The sequence below is a fragment of the Pezoporus wallicus genome, unplaced genomic scaffold (genome assembly GCF_028554395.1).
Source record: "Pezoporus wallicus isolate ANWC-B61680 ecotype Strahan unplaced genomic scaffold, APGP_CSIRO_Pwel_v1 contig_736, whole genome shotgun sequence".
NCBI lineage: Eukaryota > Metazoa > Chordata > Aves > Psittaciformes > Psittacidae > Pezoporus > Pezoporus wallicus.
The window spans coordinates 3,380,428-3,394,079 of NW_026639744.1; the positions used below are offsets into that span (position 1 = coordinate 3,380,428).

A 13,652-nucleotide genomic window follows, 5' to 3' on the forward strand; every position below is an offset into this window, starting at 1 on the left:
TGGCATCATCGGTGGCACAGCATGATGGCATTGTAATGGGCTATACATAAAAGCTTAGAAAGGCTTAGAAAAGCAAAGGCATCCTGTGGAAAAGCCTGAGCCTGCCAGTGATGTGATGGTTATAAAACAATTTGAGCAAAGGCATAAGCAAGAAAAAAACTCATCCGCAGTGCTGAAGATACCCATTTTAAAGAAAACCCTCACTACTAAATAGGTAGCTAAGGAAACTGAGTGACTTGTAAGAGAACCAAGGCTTGAGGTTAACAGAAGCATCTCAAGTCTCGGGAAAAGGGCTTGGCTTTTGACCTATAGCATGTCCTGGTCAGACCTATGTTTTATATACAGAAAGATCAGCTACTTTGCACCCTGCCTACACAGTCAGGCTATTGTGCATACAATTGAGAATTTTCACTGAATAAAGTTTTTCAATACATATTTAGTCAACTAAAATTCTGTTGGAAAATACGTATCTCATCTGTCTTCCACCTCATTAAAAACTGAAACAAGGTGTTAAGGTAATGATATGATAATGTACAAAGAGTTAGGGTAGGCAAAACCTTTAAAGCTGAGAGAGAAAGGGGAAATGAAGGTATAAGTATGGGTTTTAAAGGTTTTGGACAAAGTTAAGGGCTCTCTATGGTGGTGTGACTTAGCTCTCTCCAGTGATAGTGTGCAGGACTACATTGTCATGTTTCCTAGTGCTTTGGGAAAGGAAATAGTACAGTATGCAAACTAAACTACCTCGCTGAAGGCTTTGGCTTGGTCCTCTGTTGTGTGAAAGGTTACTTCTTACCAGGTATAATGGAGATTTTCAGGGTATATAGCAAAAATTTTTGACAGTGAGAATTTTGTTCTATATGTTTCATAGAGATGCAACTAATAAGGGGTTGGATTTGTGATCTCTTCATACCTAGCAGCAGGTATGTTAGCTGTCTACAGATTAATTCCACTTCAGTGATAATGCACTCAGTTGTTCTGTTGGGACTTGTGTTTCAGCTGTATCTGGGGTGTAGTGGGTGTAGTGCCAAGTACTTCACTGTTTCTGTCGCCCTTTGTGGCCTGTTCATCTGAGCCTTCCACAGCATGCTGCTTTTCTTGTGCTGGGATCTTGAGGCAGTTGTGGGTAAGTACCAAGCAAATACAGTGCTGAGAGGCAGACAGGTTTGGCACTTGTAACATAAGTCTTCTAAACAGTAACTTCAGGAAAGAGGAGCAAAGCCTGACTATATCAGGACACAACAAACACATACAACCAAACATTGCTTCCGTTCCTAGACTTTTATTTTGTGTTTAAAATATTCCAAGAAGTGTTTTCATGCACAAGGTAATTTTACACCAGCATTCTGGAAGGATTTCTGGATATATGGAATATGTTCCTGGACAGCATCTACTCGCTCCCTCAGGAATTGATGCACTTGGCAGTCCAAGACCCAACAAGACCCTACTGCTGTCTTTAAGCTACCTTAAAGGATCTGAAAGGAAGGGGAACAATCCCATGATGATTTGGAAGAGGTGGAACACATTAAGCAGATAAACTCTTAATGACTGCATATGCATCTCACTGGTTATGGAGCTCTGCTGGAAAGGGCTTAGGTTAAACATGAAAAATACAAGTTTGTGCAAGAAGGTGAGGCTAATAACTAGTTATAGTTTAATAAAATAGGACATTGTCTACTCTAAACCAGTGGTAATTCAAAACCAGTGAGACAAACAAAAGCATTGTGATCATTTGTCTAGTACAGCTCTTTTGGATGTAAGTGGTTCTTACAAAATTGTTATTATTCCACCTCATTAAAAACTGAAACAAGGTGTTAATGTAATGATATGATAATGTGCAAACAGGGTAGGCAAAGCCTTTAAAGCTGAGAGAGAAAGGGGAAATAAAAGTATAAGTATGTGTTTAAAAGTTTCTGGACAAAGTTAAGGGCCCTCTGTGGTGGTGTGACTTAGCTCTCTCCCAGTGATATTGTGCAAGAGTACATTGTCATGTTTCCTGGTGGCTAAGTAATTTGGAGTAATTTTCTCCCCTCTGAAATTGCTAAAATTTCAGAGGGAGGAAAATGCAAATACTCCATTATCATTTCATATGACCTTCTTTAATTTATATTAGGCATATCTAACCATTTACTGTAATTTCTAGCATATCATCTTTTATAACAAAACCAGCACAAAACTGCATACAGTGAGGTTTTCAGAAAATACTATTTTAAGTTGTTTTGAAAACTATCAAGGGTATTTTATAAAATACTAAGAAAAATATAAATTCCATCTTCTGCATAATTATTCACTGCAACAAATCTATAATTGGCTTTAGTAGGAAAATGACTTGGCATATTACAGCAGTGTGTACATGAGCTTATGTGCATGAGGGAGAAAAAGAACTCATAGAGTTTTTCATTAAAGATCATAAATATTTAGATTTTAAAAATATCAATTTGAAAGGCAATTAAATAAAAACTGGTTTGTGATCACAGTTTCTATGGAATTCTGTGTCCTGAATTGTCAAGTGAAGGCAGTCTCCCCCCACTGCGATCCCTTACTTGCTCTATCACATCACATTAAATTGTCACATCTTAGTACATCACATTCAGTTATGTATTTTGAATGGCTTTCACAATTTTTTTTTTATGTATCTATTAAGATGGGGAAAATGTTATCCATCACATATTGTTCAGTGAAGAGTTTCTTCTATTTCCACTTCTAATATTTGAAAACATCAAGAGAAAGAGTTGCTTTTACATCATGTTTCATATTTGATGGAGTCTCAGTCCATAGAGGCCTTTGTGGCCACTGGTTACACAGGAAATTTTTTAGTGCTGCTCTCAGCTGAAAACATTGCTTTGTTTGAATGGTTGCACATGAAGCTAGGCTCTTTTCAGAATTTCTGTGCATCATGTTTGTCACCTTTAGAATTAAAGAAAGACCAGATGATTCAGATGCATAGTGCCTACGCAGCCCAAGTTGAGGTATGTGAACATGATTGCTCAGATCAACAGACAGGCCAAGTGTGTTAAAAATTGGATAGATACCAACCTGCCTGATGCTGCTTAGTCAAGTGCAGCCTCTGAGTGCTGAAAATACCACTTTTTCCCCCTTCAAAGCTTTTCTTCCCATAGAGCATTATCTTTTCTCTGGAGAACAGCTCCACTTCATACCCCAAAACTTGGGACAAAGCATTTACATAGCAGCCAAGTTGTCATTTTCACTCTCTACAAGTATTGTGATGTCCTGTTTTGGTCCTTGATGTGTCTTCTTTATGCTTAAATTAGAGGCCAAAAAAAAAAAGTACAGGCATGCCTGCTCGAAATGCAGCCATGTCAAATTGTTCTCTCTTTGGTTCTCCTTTATCTTTTTTGTTTCTTTCCATCTTCAGGTGTGGTGATGCTGCGGAATGGTTAATTCATAAGTCACATTTCCATTCACTGGCACTCTTAGAGTGCAGTGAAATCAGTTTCAAAGAAATGTCCTGAATAATTTCCTTATTTCTGCTTCTTCTATGGGTTTTCCTTAGAGGTGCATCAATTTCCAAACCAAGGTATATTTGAAATGCAACTTAGAAAGTCAATCCACTAACCTCTTCTGAAAGCACTTATTTTCTTATAAAGCCTTCCTATTCCTCAGTACTTTGATGGCCTGTAATTGCCATTAATGGTGATACATTTCTTTAGCAGTCAAAGGGCAGAGAAAATGTTATATTAATATGTCACCAGCTGAGTGTATGCTATTTGCTGGTCTTTTCAAGAGTGAAGAAAGTTTCCAGTTTCCAGTCTGAGCATTCAGATAATTCATATAGTACAAAATTCACTGCCTGTAGCTGTAGAAGCAACAAATGGTTCTAGGTTTCAGCTCTCTGTATAAGATTTTTAAAACCAGTGATAGTAATTACATGGTCCAGAGAGGAAAAAGTGTTGGCCTCTAATTTTGTGTTCAGTTTACTTTCTCATGCAACCTGTCCTTTCATTTTCTTTACTTTCAAGGAACAGATCTCCAAGCAAGGATCTCTTCCTGCTGACAGGCAGTATTCCTTGTTATCTGATGGCCAGCTATGGTTTTAAGAGAAAAAATAAGGTAAGTTTTTGTCAGCCTTTGAGCTTCACAGTCCTAAAGTAACAGGAATGTGAGAAACACAGGAGTGGTGCTATTTGGACATCCTGGTCTCACTGTGGCATGTCATCTTCAGAATAAGGTCTGAAAAGCTTCAGCAGAGGTAGCTCAGAGCAGAAGGATATCCTCTATTCCTGTGGTGTTTAGTTATTCTCTGTAAGGAAGCGAATTTCAACTTTTGAAGTCAGAAAGGAAAGCAAGCAATATCCAGAGGCACTGCATGCTCCAGACAACCAAATTTTATCTTATTCAACTGGATGAACCCTGCACACATGAATTTGCTGACTTTTGGCAGCATTGGAAGGGCTGCAGGCTGGGGCTAGGCTCAGCCTGGCCAAGGCACAGATACCAGCCCAGGTATGAAGATCTACATAAACGTGTTACTGTTCTGGCTCTTGGCCTGGGCAGAGGGCATGAGGCAGGGTAGAGACGGCCTGATGGTGGATTTGATCTGGCATAAAGAGGGTCAGAAATATGAGGATGTGTGGTGGAGACTCACAGGAGGTGAAGGGTGTGGGCTTGGAGCTACTCAGCCTGCTTTTGGGTCATGTCTTCACACTTGGAGACGATGCACCAGCACATGAGCTTGGGAGTTTGTGTACTCTGTAACATCAATGATAACTGAACTGCTTTTATTTTTCCCACGGGGAGGGTAACCCTATTCCCTGCAAACTTTACTGTCTCATAAAATATTGGCTCACAATTGTGTTTGTGCACAGCAAGCAAAGATGAGTCTCTGCTGCTGCTGGGCTAGGTGGTGGCATCCAGAAACCCAGGCTGTTGATCCTCTGTCAGTTGGCACCACATCTGTGCCTTCCAGTGCAAAGCCATGTCAGCACAGTGGCGCCCATTTTGTATGATGTTTTTTTGTACTGTAGTTGCAAAATCACTTTAATCTTGGGGCACTGCCAGATCCTCAGTGCTCCCTTTTGACACGTACGCTTTTCAGAGGCACTTTCTGTTCTTTTGGGGAGTCTTGTCTTCTGTTCGTATGAGCAGGGAGCAGGAACACATTCGTTGCTCATATGTAAAGTAATGTTGTTTTCCTTAGCTCATGCCACATTTTGGTTAGCAGACAGAGAACTGGAAAAGAAACAGTGCATCCACTGATGACTGTTGCTTTTCACAGGAAGGGTTGAATTCAGATCTTGTCCAGTCTATCCTAATGGAGAGATACTCCTAATACTTTTGGTTGCTACCTGCCTTGCATGTGATTCCAGTTTGGGAATTGCTGCACTGTGACTTACCAACAGTTGAAAATGGGAGGTCTATGACTGGGCTGCTTGGTCTGGAGATCACCTTTCTGGTCCCTCCCTCCCATTGCAAAGGGTGGCTGCTCTAAAGCTGCTTAGTGTGACTCCCTTGAGGTTGGGGTCAAAGTCCTTTCTCAAGCTCCTTAGGGCCTGCTTTTCCACCTGGCTGGCTTGTTTAAATGGTTTATAGTTATGGTGAAGCCAGTACCTGCTTGCTGCTGCTAGACCTCGATTAACCCTGAGTACAACTACATCTCCATAACTATGCTTACATACATATTCTGTTCTCATGGCCTTTTGCTACTCTGCTTTTTCAGTCAGCCACCCAGCACTTGAAGTATCAGGCATGTTTGATGGTGTATGGGAAATACAGTGCTTTTGGAAACCCTGAGTGCTGTAACATGGTCTCCTTGCTGGCATGGTTTTGTTTGCATGACTTGATCAGCATGGCTAGGTCGTAATGAGGCTGTGTGTCACATGGCTTGTTCTCCCAGAAAATATAGAAACCTTTGGGGATCCTAAGTGATTTGACCTCTTTGCAAGTAGAGTTTCTAGTCTTGCAGTGTGGCTTCACCCTGTGTGGGGAATTCCATCACATGTCAACACCTTAATTATGTGGCTTGTCTTTCTGAAGCATGTCAAGCCCTTGCAGTTCTTGAGCAGCATGATCGCACACAACAAACACAGTCAGGACATGGAATGGCTTGGAAAAATGCAGACATAAACTCAGAACCCCTCAAAATGCAGCCAAACTGGGTTTTCCAAGAGTGAAAATAAATACTAACAGTTTCCTTCTTCAGATAAGTAAGAGGAGGAGAGAAACTACACAATATAAATGTGTGCTCTGTATATGGAAAAGGTATATTTCTGCATTTTATTTTCACCAGATAGAAGCTAGGAAAAAAAACTCAAAGATTGTGACATGCTCAATGCAAGGGACTAGTTACAACAGTGAATCATGAAAGAATTGGCAAGTGTAATAATTAATTCACTGACAACCCTTTTTTAAATGTTTCTCTCAGACTGGGTTTGGGCTTGGATAGCCAAAAGAAAGCCATAATAATGAGGTCTGCTGACAGGCCAAAGCTTGACAGTGATCCAATGCAGAAAACAACCAGTCAGAGATGGGCAGAAAATTAACAGTGAAAAATTGTGCTCTTGTACCAAATGACAGGGATTTTTACTCCAAACTCATCATCTCAGAATAACAAAGGGAGAGAAAGGCTCGAGCAGACCGACTGATCTCTGGGCAACTGTGAGCCATCTATGCAGCATGGCCACATTAGGGCAAATATGAGTCAGAATAGGCATTATCAGTAGAGATAGGGAAAGATTAATGCTACCCACCATGCGTATTGCTGCAGCTGTATCTGAAAAGCTGCATACATAGTGCTGGCCATCCACAGTCCCATTCACTCAGGTGCAGAATTGCACAGAAGTGCTGCTGGTGTGACGCATGTCCTACGAGGGGACATGCAGATGGGTGCAAACCGGATGTGAGTAAATATGGGCTGGACCTTAGGAGGTTTCTAATCTCGAAAGGGCAGCTTTGGGAACAGCCTTCCAGAAGGAAATGACCTACCTGACCTCAAGATAAACTTACCAAGCATGGTGAGAAGAATGAGGTGGTTTGTCTGCCTCTAATAGCAGGTACTGAGCTTGGTGAGACACAATGCTTCAGTCCTGTGCCCTGTTGACCTGCTCTGCTTCTGACCAGAGGTTCAAGCCTACGGTACGCTTTTATGACCAAACTTCTTGCCCAAGAAAACAGGGATGTTATTGTGACAGTGCCGAGAGTGTGACCTTCCCTGCCCAGTGCCATCCATCCCTGCATGAAAAGAGGGATGGAAAAGCTCTGAAAGAGCTTCAGAAAAAGTCAGCCTTAGGAGTTGGTGTGAAGTTAATCCAATTCTACCAGGCTGCATGCAAAGTGTCATGTTTTAAACCCAACCGGCAACCAAGTATCACTCAGCCATTTGCTCACCTGGATGGGGAGAAGAATCAAAAAAATATAAAACCTGCAGATTGAGGTAAGAACAGTTTAATAACTAAAATAAAATACAATAGAGTGATAATAGAAATAATACGAACAATAACAATATTGATGAGAATAATAGGGAACAGCAACAACAACAATAACAAAAGAAAGATCAGAAAACACAAGTGATGCACAATACAATTGCTCACTACTGGCTGTTCTATACCCATCCCCACCCAAGCAGCGATCTGGGCCTTCTGGGTGACTCCCTCCAGTTTATATGCTGGGCATGACATGCTGTGGTATGGAATACCTGTGGAGACAGTGTTCTCACAGGAGAATGGATAATTGGTACATAAACTCTGAATAATCTTGAAAGATACAGCAAGGCCGTGAGAGGCCCAAGGAAGCTTAAGCAAGCAAAATAAGAAGAAGCTGGAATTCACTGAGGTAATGAGAACTGTGGACTGTTGGCAAGCTTTCGAGGTCAAGTTCCCCCACCTGTGCTTAACCAATTATATGCTAGTTGCAAAGGGTCTTCAAGACATGTATCCAATCATAATATGCCAAATCACTGTAAGTGCATATAAGAAATAGTATTTAAGGGGTTAAGGCTTTGTAATAAACGGCTTTTGTCTGATCATATTGATCTCTGACTGAGTCCATATATTTTCTGCGGCAAATACCCTTTTGGCTAATTTGTGTCAGGTGTCCTGTCTCTGCTTCCTCCCAGCTTCTTGTGCCCCCCCTCACTGTCAGAGCATGAGACTGAAAAGTCCTTGATCAGGGTAAGCACTACTTGGCAACAACTAGAACAGTGGTGTGTCATCAGCGCTGTTCTCTGAAGCCGAAATACAGCACTGCACCAGCTACTAAGAAACAAAAGTAACTGTTACAGCTGAAACCAGGACACAAAGCCACATCTCGCTAAGTCATTCAGAATGAAAAACTGGTAACGGAGGCAGTTTGCCAATTTATTCAGCAGCCGTAGAGCCACGGTTGGTCAGCAGCTTTCTAAAATTAAAACGCTCACATAAGACAGATTTTCTTCATGACCAAGCAATCTTTTTTAATAGATTCAGTAAATAGAATGTTGTGTAGTAACATTTCTTCCAATCCTAAGGCAGTAAGTTATAAGTTATCCTTATGATACTTCTTTTCAATTCCTTTGACATTTTCTATTGCTGTTCATATTTCTTTTTTGCTTTAAGAAAGTGTTTTTCACCCATATTATCATTAGAAAAACCTAGACAACTTTTGTCTGCCAATGGATGTAGCAGGCTGTTTTACAGATACTTCTTAGGGACTCCAAGAAGTTGGGGGCAATTTAAGTTCCAGTTAAAGCTTCTTTCTTATCTGGACTAGTTAACTTTATCACTTTTATTTCCACAGGAGGTAACAACCCATTGCTGGGTCACTTTTATTCTCTGTGTGCTCTTCACTGCCCTGTTTTGTGAAGCTTAGGTTTCTTCTCATCTATATTTTAAAGATGGGGAGGCATTAGGAAACTACAGACATTACTGTACTTGCCAATACTCTGACACAAGAAGAGAAGCAAATATCAAGAACTAACTTGTAGATCCCTTTACTGCTAAATGAAGACATGTTATTTCTGTCCTCCCCAATGTCTGCAGCCATGTCAAAAGTACGTCGTGATAATGGTAGCAAGGGCAATCCATACCAGCTGTCAGTATATCTCACACTCAAACTGATTGCAAATCAGTTTTCTGCATTCACAGTTTGTTTAGTTTTAGCTCTTGCATATTTAGCTGTTTTCATGTTTTCCAGGCAGCATGGGCTGTGAACAAACTGTATAATCCATGTATGCTTTTGGAAATGTTTTGCTTCACCCAAAACCAGAGTTGATGGCAAACAGAGCTTTGCAGAGGAAAGATGCTGATCTGCTTTGCAGCTTTGCCCACAGCTCAGCTGATCCTGGCTGTGTTTCAGAGCACAGATTTCAGTAACGGGAATGAACCAGCATGTCAGTCATTGGGGTCTTTCTTTTAGCGCCATTAGCAATTGCAGCACAAAAGGAAAATGAAGAGTCATTCAGCTGGAGTTAACTGGGTCTTAGTCTTTTGTCTAGAAAATCCTCAACTTCCCCATTGAAGTCTGGTAACAAATTAAAAACTTTTGTCTGCTTGCCCCTCAAAATCAGTTCATGTCAGTAATGCTTTTAGCTTGGATAAAGGAAAAGGGTGTTGCAGGTTGGATTTACAATTCATTAAGGAAATTAATTTACTCTTCCTTATACAGGGTTGAAGTTCTTGGGGCATGGGCCTAGGAGAGAGGCAGGGTAGAGAAATGGTACTAACATGTCCTGCTTCGGGAATGCCTTTTGAGTCTCATGCTGAAAGTGAAAAGCTGTGAAAATTATCTTATTTTTTTTATATGTGTGTGAAGAATCCAGAAGGGAGGGAAGGAGGAAGGGAGGGAAGGGAAGGGAAGGGAAGGGAAGGGAAGGGAAGGGAAGGGAAGGGAAGGGAAGGGAAGGGAAGGAAGGAAGGAAGGAAGGAAGGAAGGAAGGAAGGAAGGAAGGAAGGAAGGAAGGAAGGAAGGAAGGAAGGAAGGAAGGAAGGAAGGAAGGAAGGAAGGAAGGAAGGAAGGAAGGAAGGGAAAAAAGAGAGAGAAAAAAGAAAGAGAATGAGAAAGAAATAGAAAGAATAAAAAGAGAAAGAGAGAAAGAAAAAAGGAAACAAAGAAAAAAGAAAGAAAGAGAGAAAGAAAATGGAAAGAATGAGAAAGAGAGAGAGCGAAAAAAGAAAGAGAAAGGGAGAGATAGAGAGAAAGAAAAAGAAAGAGAATGAGAAAGAGAGAGAGAAAGAGAAAGAAAAAAGAGAGAAAGAGAGAGAGAAAGAGAAAGAAAAGAAAGAGAGAGAGAAAAGGAAGGAAGGATTAATCTAGAATTTTTTTTTTGTTTTACCCCTCTTCAGATTCCTGGGTTTTTGCAATATGATTACAGAGAGATCAGAGTCAAACCTTCCTCAGCAGCAAAAAGGGATGCAACACGCAGGGAGTTCAGGTTGGATGGGGCGTAATACACCTTCCCCCGGAGTGGATAGCAGCACTAGGACAGGTCCCCCAAAAGACAGTCTCCATCCTACGCAGGGTCAGGGAAACTCCTGAAGCAGCCCATTAATGACGGACCCCGCATGTAAGGAAAGGAAAAGCTTCTTTTGAAATGAAACAGGAGAGGGTCTGACTCAAATTCCTCGGAATGCATGCCAGGCAAAAATAGCAGTCCAGACAAGTTTTTCTTTGTTGTTATTGATATAGTTGAGGAAACAAATCTTTGTGCATGCTCTTGTACAGAAACAAGCTGTACATTGAGGGATGCTGCTTGATAACATGGTCAAACTCCAGCATTTTTCTTCATGCTTTCTTCGGAGGATTATGAGGTCTGCTATGGTTTTGTTGAAGGCAATGAGCTGGTCCATTCAGGAGGGCTGCAGTCACGCTTCAGAGTGTCGTAAGCATCACAATCTCATTTTTAAGTCACTGGGTTTATGACTGAGGAAATAATCCTGTGCAGAATGGGAGTTCTTATTTCTTTTGGATTTCTGCAATTTACCCTGATTGAATGTCTGTGTTTCCTTCCCTCATGTCAGGGTAAAATCTTTTCTTTTTGGCAGATTTTCCATGTTGGAATTCACTTTTGCATTTGATATGTCCATGGTGCATGGCTGCATATTGATTTTGTAAAACCTTTTACTTAAAATGCCAGGATAATAATTTACTTTGCTTCAGTGCTTGTCATGATCCCCTTTTGATCAGGCACTGACTGCACTTCTTTAGATGTGGATGTGAAATAAGCCTTATTAAAATCTGTCTAGATCTGATCTGTAGCATTAATTGTACAAGGTGTTAGTACCAAAAACCATAATTTGGGAAGTTTCAGTACCTTTACTCCATAATATGAGGCTACACATTTTCACTACATTAATATACATGCCTTTGAGGGGTGGAAAAAATTCTTCAATAGACCCACAACCCACAACTGCTGGATACACTCACTTTTGAACTGATTTAGTATAAAAGGGAGTCTTATAACTATTTATCATATTGAAAAGAATTCCTTAATCTTTATGAAAAGCAGACACCTACAATTACCATTCAGTAATTTAAAATGCCAGTTGCTTTCCTTTCTGATACAGGTAATATACATCTATGTGTGCGGTAAAGATATGTACTAATGACATGCTGCATTAACAGGATAGGAAAATTAATCCCATCCCATGTAAAAGTATAAATATCATTACCTGAATCAAGATGAACAAGACATTCCTGGTGAGTGAGTCTATTTTTGGGAAATCATGGGGTTGGAATAAGATTAAAATAAAAAAGGTGACACTTGAGTGTTGCTAACTGTAAAATATTCCCTGTTCCACAAAAAGTTTGCAGCTTGTTCCTTTCATTAAACCTCTGGTTTATCTTCCCTGTAATTTTGGCCTGAGAAATTCCAGCTAAATGTTGAGGTTGACGCAGATGGTCTTACTACAAACAGACATTGCCTATTTTTGCAGAGCAAGTTTACAAAGCAGGCTCATTTGAAATGGTGACTTGTGCCTTTCTTACATCACCTCTGAACTCCAAAACTACCTTTGAACTTTTCATAAGGTAAAATTCAGTTGGTTATACTTAGGCAAAGCTGGTTTTTATTTGGTGGAAAATTTTTAAAGTCAACCTGCTCTTCAGCTGGTGCATTTTTACTCTGATTTAAGAAGACACAGAACAAATTACTTGTGGCCTGTGTGTTTAAAGATCCCACCCAGGCTTTTCTGGTCGTACCAAAGCTACTGATGGCAGTCTGAATATCCTTTTGTAGCTTCTGTAGCCACTATAAACCTTCCTGCTAATGAACAAGTATTTTCTTCTGAGTTGTTTATTTAATAATAAGAAATTAGGGTTGCATCTGAAACTATCATGTTATGATTTTAAGCCCCTCCACATTTTGCACATGAAAAAACGCATTTTACAAAAGCTTTGATTATGCCAGCCAGGGTTGGAGATGTCCTCTTGCATCCAATTATCCTCTTGGATAATTTGGCAGCGTTGATTGATAGATTTGTTTTTTTTTCCCCAGATGAAAGCACTACACGTTTGACTCCCAAGTGTATAATATGCACTCAGGCATTTGGCCTCTGAAGCAGCCATAGGCAAGGCAGGCAGAGTCAAGGAGCCCGTTAAAGTACGTACGGTCTGAACAAGGGCTATTTCATTACTGAGAATAACTTTGAACTGACAGAGAAAGTCAGTCCTTCTTGGTGTAGGAAAGCCAGCTAATTCTTCCAAGACTTTAGAGCACATTATTTTTAGTTCAAAATAATCATGGGCTATTAAACATAAACAGAACCTGTGAGAAGCCCTGTGTCACTGAGCACGGCACCAGGAAAGTCTCACTGCAGCAATTTTGTGCTCCTACATGCTGATGGAGACATATGGGGCTTCAGGTCTGACACCGTATGTCTATTCCTATATGAACTAGATGCCCTTCTGTCACCCAGGGAAGATAAATAGTCCATTTTAAATACCCCTTTTCAAATGATTTAGAAACAAACAAACAAAAAGAGGTATTTCTTGAGACAGAAAGGAGACATTAGGAGTTAGCAAAATTGTTTCTGTTTGTTCTCTGTTCTCCACACAGATGGTCACCATACCCGTATACAGGTCTAGTCTCCAAATGGAGGAGGAAGGGATCTATTCTAATCTGTTTTTTAAAGGTTATACAGGAGATTTTTGTGGGAAAGCCCAGAAATAGCTGACGATAGCTAGACCCGTGATGACAGAGCCAGTACTGAAGTCCTTGTACTCAAACTGAAGGCAAAGCAGACTAACCCTGAGAAATGTGTGGTCATCGCCAGAAGAAAGATTACCGTATTAGGCCACATTTTCCAAGGAGATGATCTAAGACTGAAGTGGATGAGTCAGCTGAGAGGGAGCACTGTGACTAGAGACCTCACAGGAGTACCCAGCCAAATCTTCCCAAATCAACAATTTCAGGACAAATTACAGTTAAATAAAGAGATTTATCTTGAGATGTCTTTGGGAACTGCATCCTTGAAGCACAGCTGTGGTCTAAGCATCAGATGGAGAAGGGTACAGGGACCATCTCAGACAGCATCCGAGAAAGAATTCAAGTGGCAACAAAAGTTAAAAAATAGCACGTAGCTCCCAGCAAGGTTTCCTACCCTGGGCAAGGAATAGATGCAGTTTTATTTGTACCTAGTTTGGAAGGAGCTCTTTGCAATGGTGAACTTGGTTCTCTGACTTACAGCCTTTTGCTGATCTCAGCCACACTTCTTGCCAAACAGCCT

At 40.6% G+C, this 13,652-nt stretch overlaps 1 long non-coding RNA gene across 1 annotated transcript; it reads left to right on the plus strand.

Annotated features, from left to right (window-relative positions):
* The first annotated feature begins 590 nt into the window (after positions 1–590).
* On the plus strand, positions 591–13,305 carry LOC130602637 (uncharacterized). Its single transcript, XR_008972949.1, has 3 exons — positions 591–1,123; positions 3,978–4,068; positions 11,862–13,305. It is a non-coding gene; the product is annotated as an uncharacterized LOC130602637 (long non-coding RNA).
* Positions 13,306–13,652: the final 347 nt, after the last annotated feature.